At 43.7% G+C, this 14054-nt stretch overlaps 1 pseudogene; it reads left to right on the top strand.

Moving 5' to 3' along the window:
• Positions 1-10763: 10763 nt before the first annotated feature.
• LOC136327616 (small nucleolar RNA U13) lies at positions 10764-10859 on the top strand (annotated as a pseudogene).
• The last annotated feature ends 3195 nt before the right edge of the window (positions 10860-14054 follow it).

Genomic DNA, 14054 nt, shown 5'->3' with positions numbered 1-14054 from the left:
AAATTTGCCTTCTCCCTGAGCCCAGAACACAGTGGGCCTGGGAGAGCCCTGGGCCTGCTTGTCCACCTGCTGTCATCTCCCAACTCCACCAGTACCAGATTATACTCTTAGCCCAAGGCTCTGACCGGGGCCCCACACTCAGCCAGAGTTGGAGCGCTCCAGGGCCCTATGTGGCTAGAACCTATCTTTGTACTCACAGACAATAGCTGAAGTCTTACTTCCATTGACATAGAGTTTCTTTCCATTCCTCTCCTTCCCCTAGCCCTTTCCTCCTTGGAATAAAAATTCTGTTTTCACCAAAATTCTATTGCCCCCCACCAGAGAAGACCCCTTGGTTATCAACACAAGATGAGTTGGACAAGGGCTCACTATACCCACTGGACATTATTGTTCAGATGGGTGCTGATCCTCCTTGGCACCGGTCTCCAGGCTAGTCAGCCCTCTGAGCCCAAGCTCTGCTAACTCATTAATTTATTCACAGATTCATTTAATTAATGGTAACTCTCTTCCTCCTCTATATCTGGCACATAGGGCTGGGGACACCAAGGTCATTCACACAGTGTCCCTGCACTCAGAGAGCTCAGCCTGGTCAGGGACAGTGATAACTGACAACACGAGATGATTAGGTGCAAAAGAAGAAATACATACAAAGTAGAAGAGACAAGGGAGAGATTTCCCCTTATCTGGGAGAATCAGGGAAGCCTTCCCAGAAATAGAGATGTCTGAGATGGATTTTGAAGGAGGAATAGGAAGAGATCAGGATCATCAGACCAAGGGGTGAAAGGCAGAGAGGGATCAAAGGAGTGGGGTTGTAGTAGAAGGTAGGAGAGGAGCCTAGTGTGGTGGGCAGAGGCTGGAATGTGAAAGGGGTTGAAAATGGGGCCAAGGAGCTTAAGCTTTATTATTTTTTTTACTTTTTTTTTTTTTTTGTATTTTTCTGAAGTTGGAAACGGGGAGGCAGTCAGACAGACTCCCGCATGTGCCCAACCAGGATCCACCCGGCATGCCCACCAGGGGGCGATACTCTGCCCATCTAGGGCGTCGCTCTGTTGCAACCAGAGCCATCCTAGCACCTGAGGTAGAGGCCACAGAGCCATCCCCAGCGCCCGGGGCCAACTTTGCTCCAATGGAACCTTGGCTGCGGGAGGGGAAGAGAGAGACAGAGAGGAAGGAGAGGGGGAGAGGTGGAGAAACAGATGGGCGCTTCTCCTGTGTGCCCTGGCCGGGAATCGAACCCAGGACTCCCGCACGCTAGGCTAATGCTCTACCACTGAGCCAACCGGCCAGGGCCTCTTATTTTTTTTATAAAGGAGAAACACGTGGGGCACTCTGTGTTGTACCTCTGGATCCCACTTCTCAGACGCGTTCATGGCCCTGGCTGCTGGGAGTCCGTCAGAGGCAGTCTTCAGCTGTCAGGCCCCTTTAGGGATTGCGTCAGCTCAGGAGAGCCACCTTGCCCAAAGTCATGCCCTTCCCTGGCACGGTAGCTGGCATCCTATGACTAATAAATGCCCAGCCTTGACCCAAATTGGACAACACTGATGGGCCATTCTAGTTCCAAAGATCCCTGAAGGTTAACTGTCATTATTTCTACATCAAAGCTTAATGTCTCTCTATGCTCCTTCCTGTTTTCTTCTTCTGTCTCCCAGGAGAACTGCTGCCAAGGGCAGCCTCACCTCAGGCATGGATCTCATTCTCTCTACTTTCTCAGAACCTCATCTATCAGGGGTGCACCTCTCTGCTTCTACTACAAGCTTCTACATGTGAGGCATCTCAACATTCTCAAATGTCTCTCAAATCACCTAGGCATCCCAACCCCACCTTGCCTTCCAGCTCCTGCCTTCTTTCTCTCCTCTGCTTGACAACCAGATTTCTTAAAGAGCTGTCTACCGCCGGTCTGTAGTCCTCCCTACCCCCCACTCCTTTGTCAAGTCCATTGAGCTTCCGCCACACACACCCAGCTCCACGAAAACGATTCTCACTGTGGTGCCGATGCTGATCTTGCTAATAAATCCAGGATACATCTCCTTAGACCATAACTCAGTTGCACCGTTGAACTCTTTTTCTTCAGACACTCTTGGCTTCTGTGCTGCTGTGCTTTCCTAGTCTTTCCTCCACCTCAAAGTCTCCTTTTGACTCATTTTTTATTCATCTGTCTCTTAATTATGGGTGCTGTCATGAACACTTTTTTTTCTCCCTTCTCATACTCTTCTTGCATGATCTCATTCGCTGTCATGACTACTAATACCATCGAGATGTTAATAACTCCTAAATCTCTTTCTAGTCCAGATCTCTCTCTCCTGAGCTTTAGATCCACCAGTGTCCACCTGACATGGCCCCTGGTATTTCTGCAGGCTCCATCGACTTGACATGTTTACAGCTGAGATTGTCACCCTCTTCTCAGACCTTCAGTGCCCTCCTCGATATCTCTGCCTCTTCCTTTCCCTGATTTTTCTCATGTAGGTTTCCCAGGACTTCCCTGATCACACCCCTCCCAGCTTCATTCTTGAGCTTCACCATCTTCCCTGATTGCTAGTACAGATGGACACGTGATTCAGAATTAAGTCATCTGCCAGGACCTGGGTAGTGGTGGGCCAGTCAAGATGGGGGGGCTCTACCAGAAATTGGAAAGCTTTTAGAACCCTGGGAGCGGTCTGTCTAGCTACCTGCCCACCCTCTCCCCCACCCCCACTCCTTTCCAGGCTGCACTGTTTCTTCTTTCTGTGAGTGTTTTGTTTACAAGTGGCTATTTCTATTTCTCACTGTGCAGTTGATTAAATGTGACTGACCCAGAGCTCTGAGGGTCACATGTCCTCAATTCAAGCAGCCAGCAAACAAATCATTGTCTTCCTGGTGCAACAGAAAGTCTCCAGAAGAGAGAATGGTTTAGTGCTGGTCAAGTGCTCATCCCTGGTCTGCTGACTAAGGCTGGGCGGGTTGAGCTGTGTGGGAGGAAACATGGCTATGGAGGCTCATGGTGTAGGTGTGAGGTTCAAGAGGGAATGGAGTCTCGTGCTGGGCAACTATGTAAGATATGATTTTTTTTCCTTTATTATTCATTTTAATGGGGTGACATTGATTAATTAGGGTACATAGATTCAGAGAAAACATCTCCAGGTTATTTTGACATTTGATTATGTTGCATACCCATCACCCAAAGTTAAATTGTCTTCCATCACCTTGTATCTGGTTTTCTTTGTGTCCCTCTCCTCCCCCCTCTCCCCCTCTCCTCCTTCCCCTCCCCCTTGTAACCACCACACTCTTGGCCATGTCCCTGAGTCTCATTTTTATGTCCCACCTATGTATGGAATCATACAGTTCTTAGTTTTTTCTGATTTACTTATTTCACTCAGTATAAGGTTATCAAGGTCCATCCATGTTGCTATAAATCAGGGGTAGTCAACCTTTTTATACCTACCTCCTACTTTTGTATCTCTGTTAGTAGTAAAATTTTCTAACCGCCCACTGGTTCCACAGTAATGGTGATTTATATAGTAGGAAAGTAACTTTACTTTATAAAATTTATAAAGCAGAGTTACAGCAAGTTAAAGCATATAATAATAATTACTTAACAAGTACTTTAGGTCGGATTTTCGCTAATTTTAGCAGAATAAATCTTTATAAAACAACTTACTATAGTTAAATCTATCTTTTTATTTATACTTTGGTTGCTCTGCTGCTGCCCACCATGAAAGCTGGAATGCCCACTAGTGGGCGGCAGGGACCAGGTTGACTACCACTATTGTAAATGATCCGATGTCATAATTTCTTATGGCTGAGTAGTATTCCATTGTATATATGTACCTCATAAGATATGATTTTTACAGCCCTGAATAATCACAGATTACCAAAATTGCCAGACTATAAAATTTAATTTTAGGCAAATACCTAACCTCTTTGCCTGTCTAGCTTATGGTTCATGAAGTATTGTTAACTTATTTACCTCCTTTCCTCTTTCCACATTTATTGTGTGAATGGATAGTAACACAGAAGGAAGAAGATCATAAGGAAAATCCTCAAACATATTTTTAAACAATAAAATCTTCAATATAGCCCTGGCTGGGTAGCTCTGTTGGGTAGAGCATCATCCTGATATACCAAGGTTGATGGTTTGATCCCCACTCAGGGTACATAGAAGAATTAACCAATGGATACATAAATAAGTAAAACAACAAATTACTGTTTCTCCCTTCTTCTCTCTCTAAAATGAATAAATTAAAATTAAAAAAGAAAATATTCAATATACACTTCAACTGTAGTTTACCCTGTAATACAAAGTTATTAATTATAATAATAAAATATAAAAGCCTTTTTGAGTCAATTGCTGCTGCATTAAAAATCTTACTTAGAAATTAAAAATGGAAGATAATGAAAAGTACCATCTAGTCACTTCTGACAGAAGGAAGTTTATAACCTGTGCATAAGTTCTTTGAAAATAATATCACCAGGAAATCTCTGATGGCCCCCTTATGGATAAAAAAAATAATTTTAGGAAATTTATTTTCAGATCAGCAGATTGTAGCATAATTCTTAAAGAAACTTTTACTTTAAATCAGTTTTATTGTGAGTCTAGAAAAGAAACAGGACCAGAAGATGAGCCTAGTGTTGACAAGAAGCTGCTGAGAGAAAAAGAAATATACTGTGGGACCACTTGTTTTTAAGAAATGAAACTCTGGATTTATACACCAGCTTTAAAAAGCTATATCTCTAGGGACACTGTTCAGCAGCTATTTGGATCTTGTCTGAAGTTTTTAAGATGTTTCAAATAAAAGCAGACTTCTTTGTTTCAAGATAGGGATTTTTTTGGTACCCTATTTATGCATGTATTTAACAAAATAGTTTTGAAGCATCCATTATATGCAAGTGCTGTTCAGTATATAAAGTTGAATGTCAAAAGAACTTTTATTCAAAGCATAGAGTGTATAAGAGACAATCTGAGAAGCTATATTAAAAGGTACACATTTACCCTTTTGTATTTTTGGTGGAGTATAAAATGATACAGCCTCTATGAGAGACATTTAAGGCAGGTGCTGAAAAATTAAAAATAGAGTTCTCATATGATCCAACAATTTGATGTTTGGATATGTACTCAGAAGAATTAAATGCAAGACCTCAAACACTAGAACACCCATGTTTACAGCAGTATTATTCAATAAATAACCAAAACACAGAAGCAAAAAAAGTGTTCATCAATGGATGAATGGATAAACAAAACATTGTAGTACATGCATATAATGGACTTATTAGCCTTAAAAAGGAAGGAAATTTAGACACATGCTACAGCATGGATGAAACTTGAAGATATATATATTTTTTTTTTTTTTAAAAGATCAGAAGCATCAACTTGTCGTGTCAGCACTTTAGTTGTTCATTGATTGCTTTCTTTTTTTTTATTATTATTTATTTATTCATTTTTTTTAGAGAGGAGAGAGAGACAGAGAGGGAGAGAGAGGAGAGAGAGACAGAGAGAGAGAAGGGGGGAGGAGCTGGAAGCATCAACTCCCATATGTGCCTTGACCAGGCAAGCCCAGGGTTTTGAACCGGTGACCTCAGCATTTCCAGGTCGATGCTCTATCCACTACGCCACCACAGGTCAGGCGAAACTTGAAGATATTATGCTAAGTGAAACAAGCCAGCCATAAAAGGACAAACACTGTATGATTCCACCTATATCAGGTACCAAGAGTAGTAAATTCATAGAGGCAGATAATAGAATGGTGGTTGCGGGGGGCTGGGGGTGAAGGAATACTAGCACACCAACGTGGATGTGCTTAATGCCAATGAACTGCACACTTAAAAGTGGTTGTTATGGGCCCTGGCCGGTTGGCTCAGCGGTAGAGCGTCGGCCTAGCGTGCGGAGGACCCGGGTTCGATTCCCGGCCAGGGCACACAGGAGAAGCGCCCATTTGCTTCTCCACCCCTCCGCCGCGCTTTCCCTCTCTGTCTCTCTCTTCCCCTCCCGCAGCCAAGGCTCCATTGGAGCAAAGATGGCCCGGGCGCTGGGGATGGCTCTGTGGCCTCTGCCCCAGGCGCTAGAGTGGCTCTGGTCGCAACATGGCGACGCCCAGGATGGGCAGAGCATCGCCCCCTGGTGGGCAGAGCGTCGCCCCTGGTGGGCGTGCCAGGTGGATCCCGGTCGGGCGCATGCGGGAGTCTGTCTGACTGTCTCTCCCTGTTTCCAGCTTCAGAAAAATGAAAAAAAAAAAAAAAAAAAAAAAAGTGGTTGTTATGGTCTGACCATGTTGTGGCACAGTGGATAGAGCATCGGACTGGGACACAGAGGACTCAGGTTTGAAACCCTGAGGTTACCAGATTGAGTGCAGATTCATCTGGTTTGAGCAAGGCTCAGCAGCTTGAGTTGCTTGAGCCCAAGGTCGCTGGCTTGAGCAAGGGGTTACTTGGTCTGCTGTAGCCCCCTGGTCAAGGCACATATGAGAAAGCAATCAATGAACAACTAAGGTACTGCAACAAATAATTGATGCTTCTTATCTCTCTCCCTATCTGTCCCTCTCTTTCTGTCTCTTTCTATCTGTCACACACATACAAAAAAGTAGTTGTTATGTATATTTTACTACAATTTAAAGAAGGTACACATTTATAAGAACTGAAGTAATACTGGGCACTCAAAAAAGAAAACATTTACTTCCTTTTGGGGCTTAGAAAGTATTTCTTGACGTGACACAAGAGCAGGGAAATGTGTTTGGTGGAAAGAGTTCAGAGTCTCCAGTCCCAATTCCACTCTGTCACTTAGTAATGGTGTAACTTTGGACAAGTGACATAACCCCTCTAAAGGTAGTATAGTATGAAGGTTAGTCACGAGGATGCTGAGACAGATGATTTTTTGAATCATAGTTCGTTTTCCAGCCATATGACCTTGTCAATTTATTTAACATCTTTAGGTCTCAGTTTCTTCAACTATGAATGAGGAGGGTTATGCCCAACTCATAGAGTTATTATAAAGGTTTAACTAGATGGCTTGATCAGTGGTGGTACAGTGAATAGAGCATCTGCTATAACAACACCGAGGTCACCAGCTTAAGCACAGGCTCACCAGTTTAAGTGTGGGGTCTCTGACATAATCCCATTGTCACTGTCCTGTGTGTGTGTGTGTGTGTGTGTGTGTGTGTGTGATAGAGACAGAGAGAGACACACAGAGAGGGACAGATAGGGACAGATGGACAGGAAGGGAGAGAGATGAGAAGCATCAATTCTTCATTGCAGCTCCTTAGTTGTTCATTGATTGTTTTCTCATATGTGCCTTGACCGGGGGCTACAGCAGACCAAGTGACCCCTTGCTCAAGCCATTGATCTTGGGCTCAAGCCAGTGACCATGGGGTCATGTCTATGATCCCATGCTCAAGCTGAATGAGCCCATGCTCAAGCTGGTGACCTTGGGGTTTCAAATCTGGGTCCTTTGTGTTCAGTCCAAAGGACTATCCACTGTGCCACTGCCTGGTTAGGCTGTTGCTGTCTTGAGCCCAAGGGTGCTGATTTAGCCCAAGGTCGCTGGCTTGAGCAAAGGGTCACTGGCTTGGTTGAAGCCTCCCAGGTCAAGGCACATACAAGAAGCAATCAATGAACAGCTAAAGTGCTGCAACTATAAGTTGATGCTTCTCATCTCTTTCCCTTCCTGTCTCAGTCTCTCTCTCTCTCCCCCTCTGTTTTACTCAGTAAAAAAAGAAAAATAAAGGTTTAACTAGATAAAGTATGAAAAGCCATCATTAGCACAGTGCCTGCCACAAACTAAGTGCTCAGTGTCAGTAGCTGTTATTTTCTGAACCTTATCTATAAAATGAATGAATATAACTTGTATTAAAATCTTTGAGTTATTTTGAGGATCAGCAGAGATATGGCATGTGAAAGAAGTTAGCATTATTGATGGGGAGGATTTGGGCATGCATTCCCTTTGGAGGGAACAGCATGAGCAAAAAGCAGGAGGCCAAGAAGTGTGGGGCATTAAGGTTGATTATAACATCAAATGTGTGGAAAAGAATAGAGGAAAATAAGACTTGAGAGATAAAACTGGAATAGCTTCAGAGGGCGTTGAAGGCCTGGCTACAAAGTATATGCAGAGGTAGATCCCATGGGCTGCAAGTGCGAGAGAGGGGGCAAGGATTATGCCATTGCTTAATTTGGCATTGAGAATTAAATATGGAGGATGTAATAGACTGCCTTCAAGGTGACAACTGTCTTAATAAGGTTGGACTGCTACAACAAAATAACATACAGTGGGTGGTTTAAACAACGGATATGTGTCAGTTGTGGAGGCCAGGCAGTCTGAGACCCAGGTGCCGGCGTGGTTGGTTCTGGTAAGGGTCCTTTACCTGGCTTGCAGATGGCTGCTTTCATGCTGTTTTCTCACATGGCAGAGCAGGGAAGCTCTGGTGTCTCTTCCTCTTTTTACAAGGACACTAATTCCCTCTTGGGGTCTTCACCTTCATGACCTCGTCTAAAGCTAATTACTTCCCAAAGGCCTCACTTCCTAATGCTATCACCTAATGGCTTCAACACAGGAATTTAGTCAGGAACACAAGCATTCAGCCTTTAATGATTCCCAGTGACCCTTATCTCCTGATATTTACATCCTGTGTAATCCTCTTCCCAGGAGTGTGGGTTTGACCTAGTGACAGTGCTTCTAATAAAGAGAACACAGCAAAAGTTTTAGACTGTCATTTCTGAGGTTAGGTTACAAAGTCTGATCTCTTGTTTACCCTCTTTTGCTCCCAGGCTTCCTCACCCATTTGGAAGTCAGCTGACAATATGTGACCTGTCCTATGGAGAGGCCCAGGGGTCAAGAAACTGATGTCTCTGGCCAACAGTCATTGAGCACCTGAGGCCTGCCAACAACCATGTGAGTGAACTTGGAAGTGAATCCTCCTGTTGGTTAGGCTTGAGGTGACAGCTGTCACCTTGATTGCAGTATCATGAGGTACCAGCTAAGCTGCATCCAAATTCTTGACACACAGAAATTCTGAGATAATAAATGTTTGTTGTTTTAAGCCAACATATTTTGGGGTAATTTATTACTAGTACAGCCCAATAAGACGGCCCTCACTTCAGACACCAGCCTCAAGTTTAGGGTTCCCCGAACCACCAGTGCTTCTGAACAACTGGCTACAAATCTGGGTGTTCCCATGATCCCCTCTGGCTCAATAATTCACTAGAATGACAAAGAATGTTAAAAAGCACGGTAGTTATGACTACAGTTTTTTTTTTTTCATTTTTCTGAAGCTGGAAACAGGGAGAGACAGTCAGACAGACTCCCGCATGCGCCCGACCGGGATCCACCCGGCACGCCCACCAGGGGCGATGCTCTGCCCACCAGGGGGCGACGCTCTGCCCACCAGGGGGCGATGCTCTGCCCATCCTGGGCGTCGACATGTTGCGACCAGAGCCACTCTAGCGCCTGGGGCAGAGGCCACAGAGCCATCCCCAGCGCCCGGGCCATCCTTGCTCCAATGGAGCCTTGGCTGCGGGAGGGGAAGAGAGAGACAGAGAGGGAAAGCGCGGCGGAGGGGTGGAGAAGCAAATGGGCGCTTCTCCTATGTGCCCTGGCCGGGAATCGAACCCGGGTCCTCCGCACGCTAGGCCGACGCTCTACCGCTGAGCCAACCGGCCAGGGCTGATTACAGTTTTATTATAAAGGATATACACCAGGACCAGTCAAATGAAGGGACACATAGGTCAAGGTCTGGAGGGATCCTGAACAGGGAGTTTCCATGTTCTCCCTGAGTGGTGTCAGGGCACAGCAGCTTCTCGACACATCATTTTATTCACCAACCAGGAAGTTCCACTGAGCTTTGGTGTCCAGAGTTTTTACTAGAGTTTTAGTACATAGTTGTAATTGATAGATTCATTGGCCATGTGATTTAATTAAATCTCTAGCTCCCTTCCTCTCCTGGGAGGATGAGCTGGTCAAAGCTCCAACCCTCTATTCTGAGTTTTCTTTTTAGTATAAACTCAGGTGTAAACCAAGGGGCTCATGTATAACAAAGATACCTCTATCACTGTGTGTGTGTGTGTGTGTGTGAAAGAAAGAGAGAGAGAGAGAGAGAGAGAAAGACATCAATTTATTGTTCCATTTACTTATGCATTTATTGATTGATTCTTGTATGTGTCCTGACTGAGGATCAAACCCCCAACCTTGGCATGTTGGGATAATGCTCTAAGCAACAGAAATTTTTATTTATTTTTTTATATTTTAAAACTTTATATTATTGAGCCTGACCTGTGGCAGTGCAGTGGATAAAGCATCAACCTGGAATGCTGAGGTCACTGTTTCAAAACCCCAGGCTTGCTCAGTCAAGACACATTTGAGAGGAAGCTACTACAAGTTGATGCTTCCAGCTCCTTCCCCCTTCTCCCTCTCCCCTCTCTTTAAATCATAAATAAAATCTTTTCTAAAAACCCATAAACTTTATTTTTTTGATTTTAGAGAGAGGGAGAGAGAGAGGAGAAAGAGAGAAACATCAATCTGTTTCTTTATGTGCCCTAACTGGGGATCGAACCTGCAACCTTTGCATATCAGGATGATGCTTTAATCAACCAAACTATCTGGCTAGAGCTCCAACAGGAATTTTAAAATGGGAATTAAACTTTCTCACATAATAGAAGATCTGGGAGTATGCAATTGCTGGTTTTGTTCAGAAGTTCAACAATGTATGCGAGCACTTAGGCTCTCCCTATCTTTCTGCCCTATTTACTATGCTTATTTTTGTTTTCAATATTTTAGAATATTTACAGAAAAATAAGATACTATGGAGATCCTTTTATGATTCATAAGTGTGATGATTGGGTGTTCATGGTCTTGTGTGACAAGTGCCTCCCTTAAACCTTATTATGACAATACCAGTCTGATATGGAAGAAACAAAAGATAGTACAGAGTTTTCCAATACCTACCATCCTATTTCCCCTCATATTAACATCTTACATTAACATGGTACATTTGTTACAATTAATGAAGGAATAATACATTATTACTAACTAAAGTTCCTATTTTATTCAGATTTTCTTAGTAGTTTTAGTTTTTACCCAATATCTTTTTTTCTGTTCCAGAATGCAATCCAGGATACCATTTTATTGTAGTCATCATATCTCCTCAGCTCTTCTTAGTTGTTAGTTTTTCAGACAGACCTTGTTTTTGATGACCATGACAGTTTGAGGAGTACTAGTCAGATATTTTGTAGAATGTCCTTCAGTTAGGATTTAATGTTTTTCTTATGATTAGATTGGGATTATGGGTTTTGGGGAGGAAGATCACAAAGATAAACCACCAGACCATGTTGATTTTTTTAAATGTCCTAATATTTTTTAACTTATTTTATTATTTTATTTATTCATTTATAGAAAGGAGAGAGAGGGAGAGGAGAGAGAGACAGAGAGAGAGAAGCGGGGAGGAGCTAGAAGCATCAACTCCCATATGTGCCGTGACCAGGCAAGCCCAGGGTTTCGAACTGGCGACCTCAGCATTTCCAGGTCGACGCTTTATCCACTGCGCCACCACAGGTCAGGCCCATGTTGATTTTTATCCTCATATTGTCACCTCATTTTCACAAGATATTTGCTGCTGCCACTCCAGATTCAGAACTACATCCAAAGATGGAAAAAGACAGGAGAGAAGAGCCATGTCTGTCGCCCACTTTTTTTTCAATGAGGAAAGTCAATTCTTCCCCTGAAAGGCTCAGAAGGCAGTGGACAGGATGTTCTTACTTGATTTAGACATGATTGAGACTGAGCACATTGCCATTGGAATAAAACCAGAGTTCCATTCAGAATGGAAGGAGGTGGTCCAATGGATGACAGGCAAGCAATTGACAGTGTCAGCCCCAAGTGCATGTATGAAACTGCACTGTACTAGATGCTATGAGGAATGAAAGAACAGAAGGGATGGGGCTTCCTTTCAAACCTTCCAGAAATTATATATAGTAGTTAGTTCTCCTTTATCTGTAGGGGATATGTTTCAGAACCCCCAGTGGATGCCTAAAACCAGCAATGGTACCAAACCCTATACACACTGTGTAGTTTTTCTATACGTACATACCTATGATAAAGTTTAAACCGTTCTTGTGCTTTGGGCCCATTATTCAGTAAAATAAGGGTTACTTGAACAAAAGCACCAAAAAATATCTCAGTAGTAGATCTGATAACCAAGATGGCTGAGAAATGGTCACTCAGTGACTAGTAGGCAAAGGGTGGATATGTTGGACAAAGCGATGATTCATATCCCAGCTGGGATGGTGTGCAATTTAAAACTTATGAATTGTTTATTTCTGGAATTTCCCATGTAATATTTTTGGACCACAGTTGGCTGTGGGTAACTGAAATTAAGGAATGCAAAACCATGGATTAGGGTTTATTTTATTTTTAATAATTTATTATTTATTCCAATAAATATTCTTTTTTTTTTTTTTTTTTTTGTATTTTTCTGAAGTTGGAAACAGGAAGGCAGTCAGACAGACTCCCGCATGTGCCCGACCAGGATCCACCCAGCACGCCCACCAGGGGGCGATGCTCTGTTGCAACCAGAGCCATTCTAGCGCCTGAGGCAGAGGCCACAGAGCCATCCTTAGCGCCCGGGCCAACTTTGCTCCAGTGGAGCCTTGGCTGCGGGAGGGGAAGAGAGAGACAGAGAGGAAGGAGAGGGGGAGGGGTGGAGAAGCAGATGGACGCTTCTCCTGTGTGCCCTGGTCGGGAATCGAACTCGGGACTCCTGCATGCCAGGCTGACGCTCTACCACTGAGCAAACCGGCCAGGGCCAAATATTCTCTTTTAAGGACTTCATCCTTAGAAGGGTACACTGATATTTCTCTGATCCTTTGGTTGCTCAATCAAATATATCCTCAGAAGATGAAGACTTGTCATGTGTGCTATCAACTATAAAGACCACTTCTAAAGTGATCATTCCGCCTGATCAGGCGGTGGCGCAGGTTCGAGACCCTGAGGTCGCCAGCTTGAGTGCGGGCTCATCTGATTTGAGCAAAAGCTCACCAGCTTGGACCGAAGGTCACTGGCTCAAGCAAGGGGTTACTCGGTCTGCTGAAGGCCCACGGTCAAGGCACATATGAGAAAGCAATCACCGCAATGCTCAATGAAAAACTAATGATTGATGCTTCTCATCTCTCCGTTCCTGTCTGTCTGTCCCTGTCTATCCCTCTCTCTGACTCTCTCTCTCTCTGTAAAAAAAAAAAAAAAAAAAAAGTGATCACTCCTAATGTGGTAGAAAAATATGCTTGGGAATAAGTATATAGACAGTTTACCTGAGGTGACAACACAGGACTATCTAGAATAGTGGTAAATTGTACTATAGGTCATATGTTCTGAGAGAGTTTAGAGCAGATTAAGATCAGTGAAGGCACCTGACTGGTGTTGGTGCAGTGGATAAAGTGTCAACTTGGGGCACTGAGGTCCTAGGTTCAAAATCCTGAGGTCACCAGCTTGAGCAGAGGCTCATCTGGCTTGAGTGCAGGCTAACTAGCTTGAGCACGGGGTCACTGGCTTGAGAATGGGATCATCAATATGATCCCATGGTCGCTGGCATGAGCCCGAGGTAACTGGCTTGAGCAAGGGGTCACGGGCTTGGCTGGAGCCCCCAGTTAAGGCATATATGAGAAGCAATCAATGAACAACAACTAAAAGTGCTGCAATCACAAGTTGATGCTTTTCATCTCTCTCCCTTCCTGTCTTTTTCTCTCTTTTTCTCTCGCTAAAAGAGAGAGAGAGAGAGAGAGAGAGAGAGATCAGTGAAGGCGGGCATGATCCTAGATGGCCATGAAGGATGGTCTGGTTAGGCTTTGGTCTTCACTTTATTTCTATATTGCCATGAGATCTGATTTCTCTAATAGAGTTATTTATTCTTTTTATTAAGCACCTAGTTACTTATTTTTATTAATTCACAGTTTGTCTGCTAAGGCCTTTTACAAGTCAAGATTTGAATTTAAGGTCCAGTACTTATTTGCACTGTGGTCTTGTGTAAATTCGTCACCCTCTGTTATTTTGTTTCCTTAGCTAATAATAATTTCTCCTAGATAGAGATAGGGCCACGAGACTGAAATAA

Source organism: Saccopteryx bilineata, chromosome 2, assembly GCF_036850765.1.
Source record: "Saccopteryx bilineata isolate mSacBil1 chromosome 2, mSacBil1_pri_phased_curated, whole genome shotgun sequence".
Classification (NCBI taxonomy): Eukaryota; Metazoa; Chordata; class Mammalia; order Chiroptera; family Emballonuridae; genus Saccopteryx; species Saccopteryx bilineata.
This window is presented reverse-complemented; position numbering and strand designations above follow the sequence as displayed.